The following is a 22,696-nucleotide window of genomic DNA, read 5'->3' as shown; positions in this document are numbered from 1 at the left end:
CAAGGATTGCAGGCCCTAGGTCAATCAGGGTTGCCCCCACGGTCTACAGCTCCTGAACCTCATGCTCCTCAGCCTCCTCCTCCTCCTCAGCCTCCATCTCCGAAATGACCACATCAGTCACAAGCTGGAAGCACTGCAGCACTGCCTCGGTCAAGCGGCAACAGGCTGTGCTGAAGCTAATATGCTTAGGTGAAAAAACACACAATGCTGAAGAGTTATGGACAGCTCTGAAAGAGCAGGCAGATCTGTGGCTCAAACCGCTGAACCTACAGCCAGGCATGGTCGTGTGTGACAATGGCCGGAACCTGGTGGCGGCTCTGAGGCGAGGCGAGCTCACACACGTACCATGCCTGGCCCATGTGCTTAACCTCGTGGTTCAGCGGTTACTCAAATCCTACCCGGAGCTGCTGGATCTGCTTGTTAAAGTATGCCTCCTGTGTGCCCATTTTAGAAAGTCAGCTACAGCTTCCGCCGCTCTTGCAGTGTTTCAGCAGCGTTTGCAGCTTCTGGCTCACAGACTGGTGTGTGATGTCCCCACATGTTGGAACTCTACATTGCAGATGTTGGGAAGGATTTGTGAGCAGAAGAGGGCAGTTGTTGAGTACCAGCATCAAAAAGGCTATCGGTATTCAGTTCAGACTCCACACATAAGACCTCAGTAGTGGACGTGGATGTCAGACATATGTACCATCCTCAAAAACTTTGAGGACTCCACCAAGATGGTGAGCGGCGATGACGCCATAATTAGCGTCACCATCCCGCTTCTCTGTCTTCTGAAACGCTCTCTGCTCACAATCAAAGATGATGCATTGCAGGCGGAGCACGATAAGATGGAGCAATTAACCATACAGGGTGATTACACACAGCCAAGCCTCATCTCATCCCAACGTGGATTGGGTGACAATGAGGAAGAGGAGGAGGAGGAAGGACAGGAACTAGTTTCATGCACTATAGACGGTGCTATCTGCACAGCTGTCATACCGTCTGTTCAGCGTGGATGGCCAGAGGACAGAGAGGAGGAGGAGGAGAGCATGGTCCTCTTGGTGAGGACAAGGAAGTCTTGCCTGTTAGTAGTCTGGCAAGCATGGCTGAGTTTATGTTATGCTGCCTTTCCCATAACCCTCGCATTCTCAAAATTTTAGGTCATTACTGGTTGGTGACACTTCTAGACCCACTCTACAAGGAGAACTTTATATCTCTTATTCCTGAGGCGGACAGGTGTACAAAAATGAGGCAGTACCAGAAGGCCCTTGTTGCGGAACTACTAAAAAAATTCCCATCTGAAAACGCTGGAGGCAGAGGGCACACTTCGTTCGACAACCAAGGAGTACAGGCGAGAGAGACACAACTTCAATCCAGCAGAGGCAGGGGAACACTGTCAAAGTTCTGGGAGAGTTTTCTCAGACCCTACCATCGCACAGGCCCTGAGGCGCAGGGTACTCTCACAAGGAGAGTGCAAAGTTTGGGAAGATGCTGAGGGAGTACCTTGCCGTACCGTACCAACGTCCTCCGTGATTCCTCTGTGCTTATAAATAGTGGGTATCCAAGCTAGATATGTGAAATGAACTGCCTCTCTATGCCTTGGAGGTCCTGGCCTGCCCTGCCGCCAGCGTTTTATCAGATCGGGTTTTTAGTGCCGCTGGTGGAATTATAACTGATAAGCGCATCCTCCTGTCAACTGAAAATGCTGACAGGCTGACTCTTATAAAAATGAATAAGGGCTGGATTGGTCCAGACTTTTCAACACCACCGAATGATAGCAGAGTAACATAAACTCAAATCCAGTGTCTTTTCTTGGTAGGTGTATTCCCATGCACCTTTTCACACCCACACATGGGTATACGCTTCCTGATTTTGGCTATTTGCTCTTGTCCTCCTCCTTCTCCTCATCCTCCACCACCATATCACCAGGGTGACCGTGGTCCATGATGCAACACCCACATAATTTGTTTAAAGTGTGTTTGACTCGCCCCTAGGCGTGGGGCACTCGGAGCCGGGCAATAGGGAGACGGTGGGGGTAGTAGTGGCGACCTGGTTCCGTGGCTCAGGGTGGTCAGACCAGTGGTAGTCCTTTAGCAGTCCTAAGTGATGTCCGACTACGCCACCCGTGGATTGCGGTTATTATGAACCGCCGCTGCAAGGCAGACCGCTGGGGCTGATGATGTATGCAGCTGAGGTAGTGTGACTCCCCACGGGAAGAGTGCAGCCCCAGGGCAGTGTAGTGGATGGTGGGGGTGATGGTGCAGAGAGTCCCAGTGCCGTTAGTGCTGGAGGAGCGAAAGAGTACACAGACAACGTACTGCAGTCCAATGTCTTTTACTCACAGTTCATGTACTCCGGGTCACTTCTGTCAGCAATGACCGCCCGAGCCGTGTTGCATCCACCAGGTGAGGGGCTCGGTCAACCCCAGGCAGTGCAGGAGCATGGCACAGGACCCCCTTCAATCCTTTCCCTGGCCTGCCTCACCAGTGACCCACTTTTGTCCTGCTGCCGCGGACTTGTGCGGGTAAACGTGGTTCCCGTTCCCCGCTGTCCTATATGGTGCCTTCCTAGCAGGTTTGATGAGGTGTCGCACCAATAAATGATCACGACCTCCGGTCTTTTGCTGAGGGCTGTTTCTCCTCCACCAACTTGGGATCCGGTACGCTTAATCTGCCTGACCCTTCACCCTGTATTCTCGTGAGTTCTTAGGGTCCCTTCTGCCGTCTTGTTCCTGAGCCCTTCTGTTTCTCTCTTTCTCTTTCTCTTCTGTTCCTTTCTGTTCTTGTTCCTTTCTGTTCCTGGCCTTCACCCTAGGCCTGCCTCGTGGAGCTGGGCCCAGACTGAGCCACAGCTCCCTGTCAGCCCTCTCTGGCTGAACTCCTTCTCTTACTCCACTCACTGAACTTCTCTTCTTCTCTTCTCTCTGTGCTGGCTGGGCCTCAGAGGCTAGGCCTGCCTACGGAGCAGAGCCCCTTGCAGAGGCCCCCACTCCGTCACTTCTTCTCTCTGACTGAACACTGTTCTAAGATGGTGCCCACCTTTTATACCACCCTCTAGAACATGAGCCCAGGTGACCAGCAACCAATGCGCTCCTATCTACGCTCAGGAACCAACCCCTATCTGCTCCTACATAACTGGGTATTCCTACCCCCTCCCCACTCCAGCCAGGGACATGGTCTGTCGTGCCTGCATTTCTGTCTAATGGGAGCACCGTTGAGCTGTCCCTCGGAAATGGGGTGAGTGTGCTGTATGCAGCTAACTGAACCCTGGTCCATACTCCATCCTTAACTGGGAGTGGAATATCACACCTCTGGCAGAGGTGCAATACCCCTGTAGCGGCCGAGCCCTCGGGGCGCTACATTTTTATGATGCCCGTAAAAAAAAATTTTTATACAGTATGTTCATGTGTACCCCCCAGGAGTAAATGTTTGTCAGCCCATACACTTAGTGCATGGCATTACAAGTATAGGAGGTCCGCTCCTTTCTAATGGTAAAAAAATTTTATGATGCGCTCCTCCACGTCTCTTCCAAGGGCCATTGAAGTGCCTCCAAATTTTTGGCAGCCCTTGCAGTCACTGCATAGTCCAACACTATGGGAGACTCTCTCCTTTCTAATGGGAATTTGTCATTACTGTGGCCTGGTCTATGTGTCTTTAAATTCTTAGTGGGTTTTTTCCTAAACTTGGTCAGCCGTTGGACTCACTGCATACCCTATAACTGTATAGCAGACCCTCTCCTTTCTAATGGGAACATGTCATATCTTGTTACTGTGGCCCTGATCTGTGTGTCTTTAAATTCTTAGTGGGGATTTTCCTAAAATCTGTCAGCCGTTGGACTCACTGCATACCCTATAACAGTATATCCGACCCTATCATTTCTAATGTTAATTTGTCGTTACTGTGGCCCTGCTCTATGTGTCTTTAAATTCTTAGTGGGTTTTTTCCTAAAATTGGTCAGCCGTTGGACTCACTGCATACCCTATAACTGTATAGCAGACCCTGTCCTTTCTAATGGTAACATGTCGTACTTGTTACTGTGGCCCTGCTCTGTGTGTCTTTAAATTGTTATTGGGGTTTTTCATTAAAATTTGTCAGCCGTTGGATTCACTGCATACCCTATAACTGTATAGCAGACCCTCTACTTTCTAATGGGAACATGTCGTACCTTGTTACTGTGGCCCTGCTCTGTGTGTCCTTAAATTCTTAGTGGGGTTTTTCCTAAAATTTGTCAGCCGTTGGATTCACTGCATACCCTATAACTGTATAGCAGACCCTCTCCTTTCTAACGGTAACATGTCGTACCTTGTTACTGTGGCCATGCTCTTTGTGTCTTTAAATTGTTAGTGTTTTTTTTCAAAAATTTTGGCCACCCTTGCAGTCACAGCATGGGCATTACCACTATAGAAGACCCGCTCCTTTATAATGGGAACATTTTTTTTACTGTGACCCTCCTCTATGTCTCTTCAAAGGGGTATTAGGTTGCGTCCAAATTTTTGACAACCCTTGCAGTCACTGGATGCGCAATAACAGTATAGGAGACCCACTTGTTAATAATGGGAACAACAAATCATAGCCCTCTGATGGCTCTCTAACAATAGCTAGGGCCGACTGCTGGCCTTTTAAGAATAGTAAGGGCCGTCTGATGTTCCTATAAAAATAGGCTTTATGACTTTCAGAGTCCCTCCATCATAAATAAAACAGGATGTGTCTGATGACACCACATTGCCAGATGAGGTTGTAAAATGTTAAAATGACATTTCCCGGTGAATGCATTTGTCATAAAAAATAACATAAAAAACATAACAAAAGGATCTTTCTTTAGTATAAAAAACAGCATCACCAATTTAACCTCAATGTAATCACATTGTTCAGCTCATGTACCTCCTCCTCCATCTCCTAAATGACCACATCAGTCACAAGCTGACAGCACTGCAGCACTGCCTTGGCCAAACAGCAACAGGCTGTGCTGAAGATAACATGCTTAATGCTTAATTGACAAACCGCCCAGCGCTGCATAGTTGTTGAAAGCTGTAACACAGCAGCTTGATCTGTGGCTCTCACCGCTGAACATACAGCCAGGCATGGTCGTGTGTTACAATGGGCGGAACCTGGTGACGAAGAAATGACAACCGGGGTAGATACGGTTTCCCTCTATGCCAGTCCTTTCACAGAGCTAAAGAATATGGCTGTGGTGAAATACAACTCCCACTGAGAAGCTGTTTCAGATTGAAAAACATTGTGCCCACCAGAGGATTTGTTTCTGAGGGCTAACCTTTCTCACCCGCTCAAGAGCCCCATAGCAGCTGCAAACTTAGCGCTATCATGAACTCTCCTGAGGTAGAAGCCAAGGCACACCAGAGAATTCTCTGGTGGGACTGTCCAACCCTGCTGAGAAGCAGTCCTGGCTAAGAAAAGTGTGTGGGAAGATTCCAGGACACTCTATTTTTACTGAGGAGGAAACACACGGAAACATGGGGAGAACATGCAAATTTCATGCAGATGTTGTCCTTGCTGGGATTTGAACCCAGGATCCCAGTGCTGCAAGACTTCAGTGCTAACCACTGATCCAATGTGCTGCCGTTCACCCTCTAATATCTAACAGGCTGGAGAAACTTGAACCTACTGCCACTCTATCATCAGCTCCTTTGTGAGAAAATGTATTTGGGCAGCCACTCAGTCTACCAAATAAAATTCCAGAGAAGGAAATTGAGGATGGCTTCGCTACTGGTACTGAGGGCAGTGCTACTACCATGGTGTTGTACCATAGTTTGCTGGAAATATTCCAGGCTGGTAGGAGGCAAGAAAATTCCCACAGAAAAGTACCAGCAGTAATGTTCAGGCCACATTTCAAGTGCAAGCAGCTTTAGAGGACTTCCTGGGAGAAATGACACGCAGGGTAGATACGGTTTCCCTCTATGCCAGTCCTTTCACTGAGCTAAATACAACTCTTATCAAAAAAAGTTGTGGACAGGCTCCGTACCGTCCCTGGCCACATTCACCTGTCCACGTGTTTGTGGTTAGGCAGTCCTTCTTAGTAAGTGCACTGGGTAGGGCATGGGTAATGTTGTGGGACCCGTGCTTGTGGAAGGCGAAGGCGATACCGGGAAAAATACTGGCGGCTGGGGACCGAGTATGGACACCCGGCCGCCGTCTGCATGAGGTTGTGAAAAGCTTCCATCTCCACAAGCTTAAAAGGCCATATTTCAAGTGCAAAGAGCTGTCCAGAAATCTGTCAGTTTAGTGTTGCGGCCTGTGGATGGGTGGGTGGCTGGCTGCATACTTGCAATTGCATTCCAAGTAACAGAAAACTAAGCAGATGATGGCCTCTATCATCATCATGGCCTCACCTCGGCACTATGAACTCTCCTGAAGGAGAAGCCAGGGCCCGCCGGAGGAGTCTCCGGTTCTCTGGTGGGCCCGTCCAACCCTGCCGAAAAGCAGCCCTGGCTAAGAAAAGTGTGGGGGAAGGTTCCTGGACACTCTATGGCTGCTTTTTTAATGCGGATCGGCCATGCTTATGCATGTTATTTCTCAAAACGCATTACGGATCAGGCCATTTTCCAACTCTGTATTCAAGAAATTAAATGCGCAAAGAAAGATGTGTGTGTGTCAAAGCACCATTGACAAGTGCGAGTTGATGTTGGATGGGCTGCCATTACTTCTGCAACAAGCTCAATTACAGGATTTTCTGGGAGAAATGACAAGCAGGGTAGATACGGTTTCCCTCTATGCCAGTCCTTTCACCGAGCTAAATACAACTCTTAGCAAAAAAAGTTGTGGACTGGCTCCGTACCGTCCCTGGCCACATTCACCTGTCAACGTGTTTGTGGTTAGGCGGTCCTTCCCAGTAAGTGCACTGGGGAGGGCACGGGTAATGTTATGGGACCCGTGCTTGTGGAAGGCGGAGGCGATGCAGGGAAATATTGTGGCGGCTGGGGACCGAGTATGGACACCCGGCCGCCGCCGGCATGAGGTTATGAAAAGCTTCCGCCTCCACGAGCCTAAAAGGCCACATTTCAAGTGCAAGCAGCTGTCAAATATTTGGCAGTATAGTATTGCAGCCTGTGGGTGGGTGGCTGCCGGCATTCTTGTGCTTGCATTCCAAGGAATGGGGTAGGGACAACTGAACACTGCAGTGGGACAAGGACGTGGACGGTGATTGTTGCAAGTCTGCAACGACAGGTGCATGGCGGGAGGCATCTTCGCATGTGCCAAGGATCACTTATGATGGGCACACATTTAGGCAGTGACCTGGGAGTCAGAGATGTTTCCAGAGGTCTTCCCCTTGCTGTTCCCATGTCTTTTCAGCACTGTATGCATGTGTCTGATTATGTGTCACACACCACATGGCCAGATAAGGTTGTAAAATGTTAAAATGACATTTCCTGGTGAATGCATTTGTCTTGGTTGAAAGCAATGCAAAAGTGCAAAAACGTGTCAAAAATGCTACGTGTGAACATAGCCTAAGGTGTGTAGGAGTATTTTTGTTTTTGTTTATTTATTTTGCCTTACAAGTCATCACCCTGGAAAAGATGTTCCTTACGCCGCAAAAGTGGCGTAATACTCTGACGACGTTGTTGACAGCAGTGATCTGGGAGTCAGAGATGCTTCCAGGGGTCTTCCCCATGCTGTTCCCATGTAATTTGAGCACAGTTCCCATCGATTTGGGCAATTTTTAGGCCCTCTGCAGACCGCCGTGGGGAGCCACCTGAAAAATGCTCAAGTTTCCCCTAGACTTATATTGGGCTCATTGCTCGGGTTGAGCACCCGAGTATTTCAATTTGCTCGACCCGAGCAACGAGTACTCGAGCATTTTAGTGCTCGCTCATCACTAATGACAACCAAAAACATCCAAATAATCCTGATCAAAAAGTTCACATACCCTGGTGATTTTGGCCTGATAACATGCACAGAATTTGACACAAATGGGTTTGAATGGCTACTAAAGGTAGCATCCTCACCTATGACCTGTTTGCTTGTAATCAGTGTGTGTGCATAAAGCTGAGTGAGTTTCTGGGATCCAGCCACTGACGTTTCTGGATTTTGAGATGGGGAAAGCAAAAGAATTATCAACGGATCTACGGGAAAAGGTAGTTGAACTGTATAACACAGGAAAGGGAGGCAAAAAGAGTATAACACAGGAAAGGGATACAAAAAGATATCCCAGGAATTGATAATGCCAGTCTGCAGTGTTCAAACTGTGATTAACAAATGGAAAATCAGATGCTCTGTAAAAACCAAACCACAGTCAGGTAGACCAACAAAAATTTCAGCCACAACTGCCAAGAAAATTGTTCGGGATGCAAAGAAAAACCAACAAATAACATCAGCTGAGAACACACTTAGGGGTGTACTCACTTTTGTTGCCAGCGGTTTAGACATTAATGGCTGTGTGTTGAGTTATTTTGCAGGCACACCAAATTTACAGTTAAACAAGCTGTACACTGACTACTGTACATTGTATCAAAGTGTCGCATCTTCAGTGTTGTCCCATCAAAAATATATATATGTATTCCGGCCCATTTTTGGAGTTTTGTGTTAAATTATGTCCAATTTGCCTTTTTTTTCTCAGTTTTTTTGTGTTGTTCCAATAAACACAAAGGAAATAAACATGCGTGTAATAAAACATGTGTAATTTTCTGAAACAATTTCAAGGGTGCCAGCACTTTCCGCCGTGACTGTATACGCAGGTAGAGTCCTTAACCCCTTTACAACCCAAAGTGGTTTGCACGTTAATGAGAAGCCCAATTTTTACAATTCTGACCACTGTCACTTTATGAAGTAATTACTCTGGAACGCTTCAACGGATCCCCCTGGTTCTGAGAATATTTTTTCATGACATATTGTACTTTATGATTGTGGTAAAATTTCTTCGATATCACTTGTGTTTATTTGTGAAAAAAACAGATATTTGGCAAAAATTTAGAAAATTTTGCAATTTTCAAAATTTGAATTTTTATGCCCCTAAATCGGAGAGATATGTCACACAAAAAAAGTTAATAAATAACATTTCCCATATGTCTACTTTACATCAGCACAATTTTGGAACCCAAATTTATTTTTATTAGGGAGCTATAAGGGTTAAAATTGAGCAGCGATTTCTCATTTTTCCAACAAAATTTACAAAACCATTTTATTAGGGACCACATCACATTTGAAGTCACTTTGAGGGGTCTTTATGACTGAAAATACCCAAAAGTGACACCATTCTTAAAACTGCACCCCTCAGTGAATCGGGTCATCATGGCAACATCCGGGAAGCCGCGGCACACATTGCTGGACGCCGGCAGGAGAGGTGACTATCCCGATCACCTCCCCTTGCCCCCGCAATGCTGCGAACGACTTCGATCGCAGCATTGCGGGGGTTAATGTGCGGGACCTCTCCCAGCACATAGCACCGGGTGTCAGCTGTGACAATCAGTTGACACCCGGCGGCGATCACGCCCGCACAGCCTGTGTGCGCGATCGCAAAGATGTACTAATACGCATCAGGCTCTTAAGTCCCAGGGCGCAGATACGTATCAGTACGTCTTGGGCTTTAAAGAAGTTAAAATTATGTGAAAATGGGAAAAGTCACAAAACTTTGCAACTTTTCAAGAGCTTTATGCCAGTTTTCTGGCAAAAACACTGGTGAATCGGGTTCATAATCTCTAATCCTTTCAGCTCCCTTTAATTAGACTACTTTCAACAAACTAATTATAAGTATTGGGTCTGGTTTTTTTTAATGCTTTTAAAATAATTGTAAATATTTTCAATCCCCTTTTGTTATAAGGATTTCCCAAAAATTAGCTAATCATAGGTTGTCCTGCATTCGTGACAGTGATTGACTGCGCGGTCACTTGGAAGTTTACATTGGCATCACTACAGGGCCGGTAAAGAAGGACTGTCAGGGACCCCCAGAGTGTGGTAAAATGCGCCAACTAATTCATAATTCATTTCATTCTCACACAATATACTAAGTTAGTGTAAGTCTACAAAAAAGCAACAAAACTTGGTGCTAAAAAAATTGAGCATAACTTTTTGAAAAATGAGCCAGGTTATGCCAAATCTTACATATTTTGTGACTTTGTGATCAGTTATCAACACAAATATTTTACTCAAATTACCAGATCGATGGATAAGCATTGGGACTTTTCCCTAAATCTCTCCAAAACATCACCGCTTATAGAAGACCACCCTCATATCCAGATCAGATTTTCTGTGAGAGATGCCCAGATTCACAATATAGTATGCATACTGGCCATCTATGAGAAGTCCACCCCAATGGAAGTCCAGTTATTAAAGAGGATTTTACTGTTTATATAAGGGGCAGACAATGACAGTGAAGGGCCCTTAATCAGGACTTCTGATCTGGGCCCCCCACCCTCCATCAGGCACCACCTACATATACATTTCCATGTATATTTATATTAGGCACACATATAAAATTTGCACATGCTAATACTCTATACACATTTTAACGTATGCATATACATAGTGCACACAAACATAAAATACGGACATACACATAAGATGCACATACACAGTATAGAGTCCCGGTAGTCCTCATAGTTTTAAGCATGGACCCTGGCAAATTGTAGACGGACTTTTATTGTTCATGGGCTTTAAGGGAGAGAGGCTTCCTTTGTGGAGGACACTCATGAATGCCATTCATTTGCAGTGTACACCGTGTCGTGTCATGGAAAACACTCGCCCTGGTTTGGCTTTCTACTTCTTCAGCTAATAGCAATGAATTTGCCTGTCGATTTTCTTCTCATCAGAAGATGCTTTTGTTTAGATGTTAACTTCCATCTGACTGATAAGAAAAGCTTTGCTGATCTTCTTGTAGACTTCACATTTTTTGTAAAGAATTTATTTTCTTTCTCAGAAATGTCTTGTGACATTTCTCTTCTATGTGGTGCCACTTACCCTTCTCATCAGAGGACGCTTTTGTTTAGGTGTTAACTTCCATAGTCGGCCTGGACGTCTCTGTAAGATGGTTGCGGTTCCATCTTTGTTATAGTTTTGCATCACTTTTGCTACAGTATTCTGACTGATAAGTAAAGTTTTGCTGATCTTCTTGTAGACTTCACATTTATTGCAAAGAAATTATTTTCTTTCTCAGGTTTTGTGACATTTCCCTTCTATGTGGTGCCATTGCTGATAGCATGAAATGGGAAGGAGTTTTCTTTATTAAGTAACTTCCTTTTACAGACACCTGTCTGCTGGACATCTGTTTAATGAATAATTACACTTACCTGTGGTTCAGTTCTTGTTAATTAGAATTTTGTTGTCTAAACTTAGCTTTTCTCTTAAGACTGTTACTGGGATTTATGCTAAACACTGTATATATATATATATATATATATATATATATATATATAAACCTTATAAGTTTGGTATCACAGTAATCATACTACTGAACCCAAACCTTGCATTTTTTCTCATTTTTCAACACATTATATGATAAAATGAATGGTGTTGTTCAAAACTACAACACTAAGCGTCAGCACACTGTGATTTGCTGATCTGTAAGATGCGTTCTTTGTGCTGTGAAAATACACAGCTGTGATATCTCACCAAATATTCATAGTGGAAACTTAAAATGATGTTTTTCTGCCATGATTAAGGATGGTTTGGATGTATGAAACATGTTGACCTTTTATTTCTATCTTTGTGGAATTAAGGCTGCATGAACCAGTCACCAACCATTATCTGTATATGTACAAATATTAAGTGCTACTGAGTGCTGTAGGAAAAACTTAGAATAGTGAGGTGATTTGATAGTCCTGCCACAAATAATCTGTTTCTACTGCACACTTAAAATCTCTGATAGTGGGAATGAACCTGATTGCCTGCAGTAGTGCACTCCTGAGAGCTGGTGCAGCAGAGAAAATGTCTTGGACATGAGAGTGGGAGGTTCTGATTATGGAGGATGTTAATCTTAGCTCATTGGAGTGTAGATATGGTAGAGATGCAGGACTGTGCAGCAGTGTGGAGAGGTTTGTGGATGAGTGTAATGACTGGTACAGGGTGGAGGCACCAGTGTAACTGCTGGACAGAAATATGAGACTGACTGCTGCATTAAGGATAATGAGAAATACATTTAGTGAGAAGAAGAGCAATTAGTGAGTTACAAGTATTTGTGAATTCAAGACAAAAAGGAATCAGAGCAACAGTAACAGATTTTACTTTTTTTTAATTAATAATGGGATGAATAAAATCGTGAACATTATCAATAGACTAAATCAAAGTCAGGAAGATAGCCGGGGTCAGATACCAGGTGATCAGTAAATGACAAGTCAGACGAGCAGTATGAATACCGCGGAGCCCGATGACAGAGGCGTTACTGAAACTTGTCCAGGTTGACCAGTCAGAAGGCCACAGGTAGATGGTGAAGGTCCTTCTATACAGCTCCAGCAGTGATGGTGGATCTGCTGGACCTCAGGGCGCTGGATGCTTAGGTGTCCCGTCTTTTAGATGGTTTTAGGGCAACAGTGACAGCATGCAAATACGCGAGCAGCCCTGGATAATCCACGCCGGCAGGATGATAAGATCCGGCGGAAGATGGAACCTATGAGAAGAGAAATAAATATAATGTAAGTGATGGGACTCCATATTACATGATAATGCTGTGCAGTCACTGTGGCCGGACGGCAGAGGAATATTATCATACAGACATCAGGGGTCATTGTCAGCAATCATACATGTGACAATCCCATCACTGACAGATGACATCTACTCCACATGAATTATTCTCACTGACATCACACAACATGGAGTTGATTCTCACACTTACCTCGTCTCTTTTTCCCATTTTTTCCATTTTCTGAGTTTTGTTGCTCCATACTCAGATTTATTGCCGATTTTCTTTCTTCATGAGATGGAAATTCTGATGAAAAATTAAAAAAAAAAATCTATAACAATATCTTCTTATAGGATCTGCTTTGTCATAATATGGATAACATAAGAGACCTATAGTATTGTATAAAAACCATGTGGGAATATTTGAGCCTTGAAGTCAACATTCACATTGCTGGTGCTGTAGACATGTACATACCTGGCAATGGGGACGAGGGTGGCAAGATGGTAACAGCATCGTCTGTATTACATACAGGAACAGATACTTTCTGCCTGTTTGAAGAAGAAAAACATGTAAATCTCAAGTAAACTCCATATAAAAGGGGTTGTCTCACTAGAAGAACACCGACTATAACGACTAGTAGGACATATGACTGTCATAGTGGGGAAGGTCTTCTGCTCAAGACTACCTTTTATAGAGAGCTGAGAGGAAAACAACTACCAAGAATGGCCGGCATTTCATACTATATCTCTCCTACAGTGAGGGCAGCACTAAAAGTGCATGACCGGCCACAATTATGGGCTGTTATCTCCAACAATTCCGAAAGCTGAAAGCACAATGACCCATAACCATGGGGCGGTGGATGCTGCATTTGATATTATGGTATTTATGTCCTATATTTGGTGTTGTGCACATATATCAGCCTGGAGCTCCCAGTAATGACCCCATAATCTACTCACATTTCTGAGATGTTTGGGTTGTATTCTGGTGTACACTCTGGAGGGGCCTTGGGATCCTCGTTGTTCACCATCCCGTTAGTGGTGGTAGAGTGCTAAATGTGGATAACAATAAGTTATTAAATATACATACTTTTTAATTTTGTAGATCCTTTTTTGTACATATTTTGGATTTATCGATCACATACTTACTTTAGAAAGCCTCTCAGAAGATGATGATGCAAATATTCGGAAGATAAAGTTCTCATCGTCCTCACTTGTGCCCTCCTTATCCTCTGAGATCAGATGGTTGTTTTCATCAGAGTGATCTACAAGACATAGGTAAAGAAGGATTGTTAGAGGGTGTCAGTATAACACAGTCGCTATATCTCACTAGGTTACTAGATGATACAACGTAATATACAGAATACATGAAAAAAAAACTCCTGTACAAAATTAGGGAAATAGGGATACAGTACGAACCCATGGTCAACATAGCTGAGATCCATGAAACATGGATAACATAGTAGACCAGAAAAACCATGTGGAAATATTTGAGCCTTGAAGTCAACATTCACATTGTTGGTGCTGTAGACATGTACATACCTGGCAATGGGGACGAGGGTGGCAAGATGGTAACAGCATCGTCTGTATTACATACAGGAACAGATTCTTTCTGCCTGTTTGAAGAAGAAAAACATGTAAATCGTAAGTAAACACAGTATAAAATGGGTTGTCTCACTATAAGAACACTGACTATAAGGCCTAATAGGACATATGACTGTCATAGTGGGGAAGGTTTTCTGCTCCAAACTACCTTCCATGGATCAGAACACAACTACCAAGAATGTCTGGCAAGTAGTACTACAGCTCTCCTACAGAGTAGGCAGTGCTAAAAATGCATGACCTGCCACAATTATGGGCTGTTATCTTCTGAATTTTCTGAAGCCAAAAGTACAATGACCGTTAACCATGAAGCGGTGAATGCTGCATTTGATATTCTGTTATTTATGTCCTATATTTGGTGTTGTGTACATAGATCAGCCTGGAACTCCCAGTAATGACCCTTTCTAATCTACTCACATTTCTGAGATGTTTGTGTTGGTTTCTTGTGTATACTCTGGAGGGGCATTGGGATCCTCATTGTTCACCATCCTGGTAGCGATGGTACAGAGCTAAATACGGATAAAAATAAGATATAAAATATTTTTTTTATGTACTTTTAGAGTTTTTTTTATTTTTTTTTTACATATTTTGGATTTATTAATCACATACTTACTTTACAAAGCTTTTCAGAAGATGACGTAAAATTTTGGAAGTCAAGGCTCTCATTGTTCTCACTTGTGCCTTCCTCATCCTTTGAGACCAGATGTTTGTTTATATCAGAATGATCTACAAGAAATAGGTAATGAAGTATTATTAGAGGTTGTCAGTATAACACAGTCACTATTTATCACTAATATTAATGGGAACAGATGATCACATATTAGGGAAGATGAGACAAACAGTCGCTTAGTCTAGATGACGTCTCCTTCTACTTACTGATAAATAAGCTGGTGTCTGCGTCTGAAACAAGCTGAGGAACATACTCCAGCTCCTGGCTCAGAATGTTGTCAAAGTCCAAGTCACTCAGGAATGGATGAACCTTGATCTCAAATGCTCCTCCTAGAAAAAGAAAAACAAAAGTGATGCGGACATAGTCAGGGATGGCTCCATATCTGAACAGTTTATCATATTCTGAACTAATGACAAAACTGAGCTGACATGAAGGAAATAAACTGAAAGTCTTAGTGTGGAGAACTAGAAATACAGTAGATGAGCTGATAGAGAAATGCTGATCTTCATGGACATGAGCGATATGTCCTTGGTCTAATAAGGGAATATTAATACTAGTATATCTGTTACCTGTCCCAAGTCTACGCACAGGATTTCTTCTGAGCAGCTCAGTGATGAGATTCTGAGCATCCAGGGGTGGAGCGCGATCACAATTCCAAATTAGTTCTCCTGTTACATAGAAAATTACAGAAAATAAAACCTCTTTACTGGACTGTAACATAAAGCAAAGGAAATAACTAAACAAATGTAACCAATCAACGCAATGATCGGATTATTCTACTCACCAATGACAACCCTTTTATAAAGCTCAGTGAGGGAATCAGCATCAAATGGTACACATCCCAGCAGGAATTTATACAGGATGATCCCCAATGACCACCAGTCAACAGGTCTTCCATAGCCTTCTTTCAGGATGATCTCTGGGGCTATGTAACATGGGGTGCCACAGAACTGGAAACCAACAGAACATAGAGATGAGAATCGATGAAACAATTATTATGACAAGATATCATCGTTAAAACACAATGCAGAAGATAAAATATTAGTGGAAAAGTTCTCTAGAAAGGAAGATCGTAGAGAAGAGACAATAGTGTGATGAGATTTGCAAATAACAAGCTAAGTTCTTGTAGGTGATGCTGACCTCACGGTCCTGGAACTCTCTGGAGATGTCCACTGCTAATTCCTTGTAGGTGTTGGTTTTCGGTATCATTAGACCAACTTTAGAAATCCCAAAATCGGTAACTTTAATATGTCCAGTAGATGTAATCAGGAGGCTGCAAAAGAGAAGATGGTTTTAGCCTCACAGACTGAATGATAACAAATGACAACTTTCCCCACTTTATTATACTACGGGGGCACTTACTTATCCGGCTTCAGGTCTCTGTGCACCACACCGTAACTATGCAGGTATTCCACGGCAAGTACCGCCTCTGCAAAGTACAAGCGGGCCATGGGGACAGAGAAAGGACCCCTGGTGCTTAGAAGGGTCCCACAGTCTCCACCTATAGAAGAAAGGAAATATGACCGGTGAGGGGTTTATACAGAAGATAACCATGATATACCACGAGCAGATAACCATGATGTATAATGAGCAGTGAGCGGAAACATCCTGGGGAGATCACACAGATAGTGGCGTACATAGAAATCACAAGACCCCATATCAAAAGTTGTAATTGCCCCCCACCCTAAAAAGTAAAAAAGAAATATATTTATATCCCTGTTGAAGCAGCTTGGTGTTCTCACCAGCAATACAACTTTTATGGCCATTTTAGAGTATGATGCTCCCAAAAATGCCCACACCCACACTCAATGAGTATGGTATCCCCACAGTGAATCCTCCTAAGGAGGCCACCACTTAGAAGGAGGCCAGCCACAACCCCCTACTCGGTGTGATGGCACCCACAGCAACCCTCCCACTCACGATAATGGTTCCCACAGTCCCTCACACAATATAATGGTCCGCATAACTCCCCACTCAGTATGATGTCCCCACACAGAATGGGGGCCTCCATACAGAGTGAGGACCCCCACAGCACCCCACTTAATATGATGACCTCCACTCAGCATTCACAGTCCCCCCATATCTAGTCATACGGCCCCCTTTCAGTATTTTGGCCCCTACTAGCCACCTACTCAGTATTTTTGCCCCCACCAGCCCCACCTCCTTGAAGAAGCAAATACCGCTGAAATTGTGATGACAGGTGGAGGGATGCTGCCCACTGCCGAGCGTCGACAGACTCCCTCCGACTGATGAGCCCCATAGCGCCCCTGCACCAAGATCAATTAATTTACGAGCATCTTGGTAATAGATAACCTATAGTAAATGCTCTGTGGGGAAGTAACCAACAATGTCCTAATGATATGAGCAGTGATATGATGAAAGCAGACATGGGCTGAATATAATACAATAGATGTGTCTTACCTCCTACATACTCCATGACCATACACAGGTGAGATCTAGTTGGAAAGGAGCAGAGCATGGAGACCACAAAGGGACAATCAGCAAATGTTAAGATGTCCCTCTCCAGAAAGGCCCATTCCAATCTCTGTGCAGTATTTAGGTTCCGCTTAGCCATTTTCTTCATAGCAAAGGTCTGGTGTGAGTCTTTATGATGCACTAAGTAGACGGCCCTGGAGAGAAGGAGAATCCATCGGTTATAATAAATCCTTATTAATAATCCATCTATAGAAATCATTATATGTTTAATACTGGTATCCAAGGGTAACATTTCTCCTTGCGGAGAATGACATGTTAAGCTTGTCAAGGTGAGGAGACTTTTAAGCCTCAATGATCCTCTGGGAAATATGCAAATTGTCTCTTCAGAGAGGAAGAGAACTAGAACTCTAGTGCCACCTATAGGAAGTAGTAATCCTAAAAGTCAATATCGACCCTTTAACGAGCCTTATCACATGACATGGAATAATAGCCATAACCAAAATCTCAATTTTCGGACACTATGTTTTGGGGTACAAGCACTCATCAGTGCAAAGTGTGAGATATGGTTTGGCTGGGTGAGAGGCATCTGACCGGGATCCAAGCGGTAACGTTTCTCCTTGCGGAAAAAGCCATGATAAACATGTCAAGGTGAGGAGACTTTTAAGCTGCAATGCTCTTCTGGGAAATATGCAAATTGTCTCTTTTCAGAGAGGAAGAGAACTAGTACCCTATTGCCACCTATAGGAAGTAGCAATCCTATTTCCCAGAGGAGCATTGCGGCTTAAAATTCTCCTCATGTCCGCAAGGAGAAAAGTCAACCCTTTGGATACCGGTCCGACACCTCTCACCCAGTCAAACCATATCTCACACTTTGCACTGAAGAGGGGCAGTACCCCAGAACACAGTTCCTGCAAATTGAGATTTTGGTTTTGGCTATTATCCTAAGTCATGTGACAAGGCTCGTTAAAGGGTCGATATTGACTTTTAGGATTGCTACTTCCTATAGGTGGAGTTCTAGTTTGCTTCCTCTCTGAAGAGACAATTTGCATATGTTTAATACTAGAAGTCTGGCCGCCACTATAAATTCACATCTAGAAATACATAAAATAGCACTACATAGATCACCTATTGGAGGTCTCCACAATGCCACTTCTGCCGGAGCCATCACCCAGGTCACATTATAGATACGAGAATCTATCGAAATTCTCTTTGGGCAGATTCGCTATAACTGACCAAATACAATTTAGTGCAAATAAAATTGGTCCAAAATGAATGTGCTCCAGGGCTCTCTTCTGCTGCTGAGGCCAGTGATTGGGCCCACATGGTCATGGTGGAGGGTGTAGATGTCATTGACGTCAATATGGTGTCACCCTTCATGTGACCATGTGTAGCCAACTTCTCTTATCAGCTTCATAATGGAGCCCCCCCATCAAAACAAAGATCAGAGTGGAGAGCAGAAAAGCTCAGGTGGAGGAGGCAGCATAAGAACAGATGAGGGTCTAGCACAGGCGAATGTAATAATATTATATTATTATATATTATATTATATGTAATTATATTATTTAAATCGCTTTCCTTACAGTTTGATTTGCTACAGATCATATAATTTCCCTATGATAACACTGAATGGCAGAGTGCAGGGGCAGAAGCATTTTCATAGGGAACCCTGAGAAATGTGGATTATGGCAACAGAAATCTCACCCAAAATTTCCACTGCTGATGAGTTTGGAAGTTTCATAGTCGCTCATATGCGGCTTTCTCGCCGGAACCAATGAATCCATCACGCTCTATAAAAGAATAAGAAATAATACTGATTTATCGAAGATGCAGGAAAAATGTTACAGATGCAAAAACTTCTCCCCCCATATTATGTCCCAGATGATTTACACTGATATGATGTTGGGAGGATACAAACCGGACGCTGGGCAGACCTGGCGCTAGCACCCAGCACACCCAGGCAAGTGCCGGGGCCCTGAGTAGGCGAGGGGCCCACTTGCTGTCGGGCACCCTGGCGCGCTATGGGACCGGTGAGCAGAGGAGAGCGGTGCCAGCGCCAGCTAGTGGACCTTGCCACCCCCCCAATGCTTGCCCAGGGCCACGGCCGGCACAATACTTACCTCTCCACAGCTGGTGAGCAGTGAAGTGAGCATTTGATTTTTTTTTTTTTATGTATGGAGGTATGGGGCATTATATGGGGGGGAGAAGTGACATCCTGCATGGGGCATTATATGGGGGGGAGGTAGGGACATCCTGCGTGGGGTATTATATGGGGGGGGAGTGACATCCTGCATGGGGCATTATATGGGGGGGGGAGTGACATCCTGCATGGGGCATTATATGGGGTGAGAGGTGACATCCTACATGAGGCATTATATGGGGGGGACATCCTGCATGGGGCATTATATAGGGGGGTGACATCCTGCATGGGGTATTATATGAGGGGGAGAAGTGACATCCTGCATGGGGCATTATATGGGGGGGAGGTAGGGACATCCTGCGTGGGGTATTATATGGGGGGGGAGTGACATCCTGCATGGGGCATTATATGGGGGGGGGAGTGACATCCTGCATGGGGCATTATATGGGGTGAGAGGTGACATCCTACATGAGGCATTATATGGGGGGGACATCCTGCATGGGGCATTATATAGGGGGGTGACATCCTGCATGGGGTATTATATGAGGGGGAGAAGTGACATCCTGCATGGGTCATTATATGGGGGGGAAGTGACATACAGCATAGGGCTTTATATGGGGTGAGAGGTGACATTCTGCATGGGGCATTATATGGGGGGTGACATCCTGCATGGGGCATTATATGGGGGTGTGACATCCTGCATGGGGTATTATATGGGGGGAGAAGTGACATCCTGCATGGGGCATTATATGGGGTGAGAGGTGACATCCTGCATGGGGCAATATATGGGGTGAGAGGTGACATCCTACATGGGGCAGTATGTGTTGGGGGGACATCCTGCATGGGGCATTATATGGGGGGGTGACATCCTGCATGGGGCATTATATGGGGGATGACATCCTGCATGGGCCATTATGTGGGGTGGGACATCCTGCATGGAGCATTATGTGGGGGGGGGACATCCTGCATGGGGAATTATATGGGGGGTGACATCCTGCATGGGGCATTATGTGGGGGGCATATCCTGCATGGGCCATTATGTGGGGGGGACATCCCGCATGGGGCATTATGTGGAGGGGACATCCTGCTTGGGGAATTATATGGGGGGTGACATCCTGCATGGGCCATTATGTGGGGGGCACAGCCTGCATGGGGCATTATGTGGGGGGCACAGCCTGCATGGGGCATTATGTGGGAGGGACATTCTGCATGGGGAATTATATGGGGGGTGACATCCTGCATGGGCCATTATGTGGGAGGGGGACATCCTGCATGGGGCATTATGTGGGGGGGGCACAGCCTGCATGGGGCATTATGTGGGGGGTCAAAGCCTACATGGGGCATTATGTGGGGGTCACAGCCTGCATGGAGCATTATGTGGGGGGTCAAAGCCTGCATGGGGCATTATGTGGGGGGCACAGCCTGCATGGGGCATTATGTGGGGGATCACAGCCTGCATGGGGCATTATATGGGGGCACAGCCTGCGTGGAGCATTTTATGGGGTCCATTATTCTATATGGAGCAATATATGGAGCTCATAATACGGTATAGAGGACTATGTGGTGCCATTATACTGTGTGGAGGACATTACTGTCCGGTCTGCACTGTGAGCTGTGAGGATTCGCCGCTTTCTGAGTTATTGTGGAATTTACAATAGATATCGCTCATGTAATGTAAGAAGTGAAATCTTCGGGCTTGTACTATATATATATATATATATATATATATATATATATATTTATCTGCAGTATCTGTGCATTATGAATCGTAGTATGTGTTAAAGGGGCCACTGAGACTCTTTCGCCCAGGGCCCACGAAATCCTGGAGCCGCCCTGCAACGGTCATCATACATTACTATAACATTCTGGATAATGTGGGAGATCACACAGAGGAGGACTTACAGGTAATCTGTCACCAGGTGTTTGCTATGTATTCTGAAAGCACCATGATGTAGGGGCAGAGACCCTGATTCCAGTGATGTGTTACTTACTAGGCTGTGTGTGGCTGTTTCAATAAAATCAGTAGATTATCACTAGAAGACTATCTGTCTAGCTTTCTGCCTATGCACAGTGTACACAGAAAGCTGCCAATCAATGGTGTGGGCGGGGTTATACAAGACTCAGCATTCAGAGCTCTGCAGCAGAAAAAATAGTGATTTTATCACAACTGTTCCACCGAGTAAAGTAATCAACACATGGAGTCAGGGTCTCTGTCCCTGCATCATGCTTCTCTCAGACCAAATAGCATAAACCTGGTGACAGATTCCCTGTAATTCAAATGTAATTAACACCATAGGGTCATCTACACTTAGAATAGAGACGTCCCATGGTTGTATGGGGGATAATACTGGACGAGTCATTCACACCCCATGATCTGACGACACACACGCATCCCCCTCTATGATACTTACGGATTCTTGGATCTCCGGGATCTCACTATTTCCATTGTTAGGATTCGACAGCTCAGTTGTTTCTAAAATAATGATGAAGAAATGAAATGTATTAGAGGATATTATTCCTACATAGATAATACAGAAATATAACGGAGAAATGACAAGATGTCTGTAAATGGGACTAGTACTCGTTATATGGGGATTCTAAATATGAGAATATACGGGGAATCCATAGATAAATGTAATGTAAATGATGGAGGAGCCCCTTCATAAATAACAAATGACTGACCATCACTTCCGAAAAGAAAATGGGTGTGAACAGGTGCATACTAAGAGTAGCCATCCAAATACATAACTAACAAAGTTGCACTCTGTAACGCTATAGCATGTAAACATGAAATAAATGAAATTTGAATTGCATTACTGCTGTAGAAAATAGGATAAAAGGAAGATACTTAGCGCATAATTTGGCCAATTCATGCATGGCCAGCAGCCACGGCAAGGCGACCTTCTTTTTCTGGGTGCATGCCCAGTAGCCACGGCAAGGTGACCTTTTTTTTTGCTGGGTGCATGCCCAGCAGTCACGGCAAGACGACCTTCTTTTGCTGGGTTCATGCCCAGCAGTCACGACAAGGCGACCTTCTTTTGCTGGGTGCATGCCCAGCAGTCACGACAAGGCGACCTTCTTTTGCTGGGTGCATGCCTAGCAGCCAAGGCAAGGCGACCTTCTTTTGCTGGGTGCATGCCCAGCAGTCACGGCAAGGTGATCTTTCTTGCTGGGAACCTATCTCCACCCATCAGCCCGGGGTGGTTTTAATTACAACAGGATCCTACCTACCCATATAAATGTAGGCTTCAGCCTAGGAGAGGATTAACATTAGGAGAGGATTCCAACAAAAAGATCGCCTTGTCATTG

This window comes from Phyllobates terribilis, unplaced genomic scaffold (genome assembly GCF_046119375.1).
Source record: "Phyllobates terribilis strain yellow unplaced genomic scaffold, ASM4611937v1 Scaffold_140__1_contigs__length_4765195, whole genome shotgun sequence".
In the NCBI taxonomy this organism is placed as follows: Eukaryota; Metazoa; Chordata; class Amphibia; order Anura; family Dendrobatidae; genus Phyllobates; species Phyllobates terribilis.
This window is presented reverse-complemented; position numbering follows the sequence as displayed.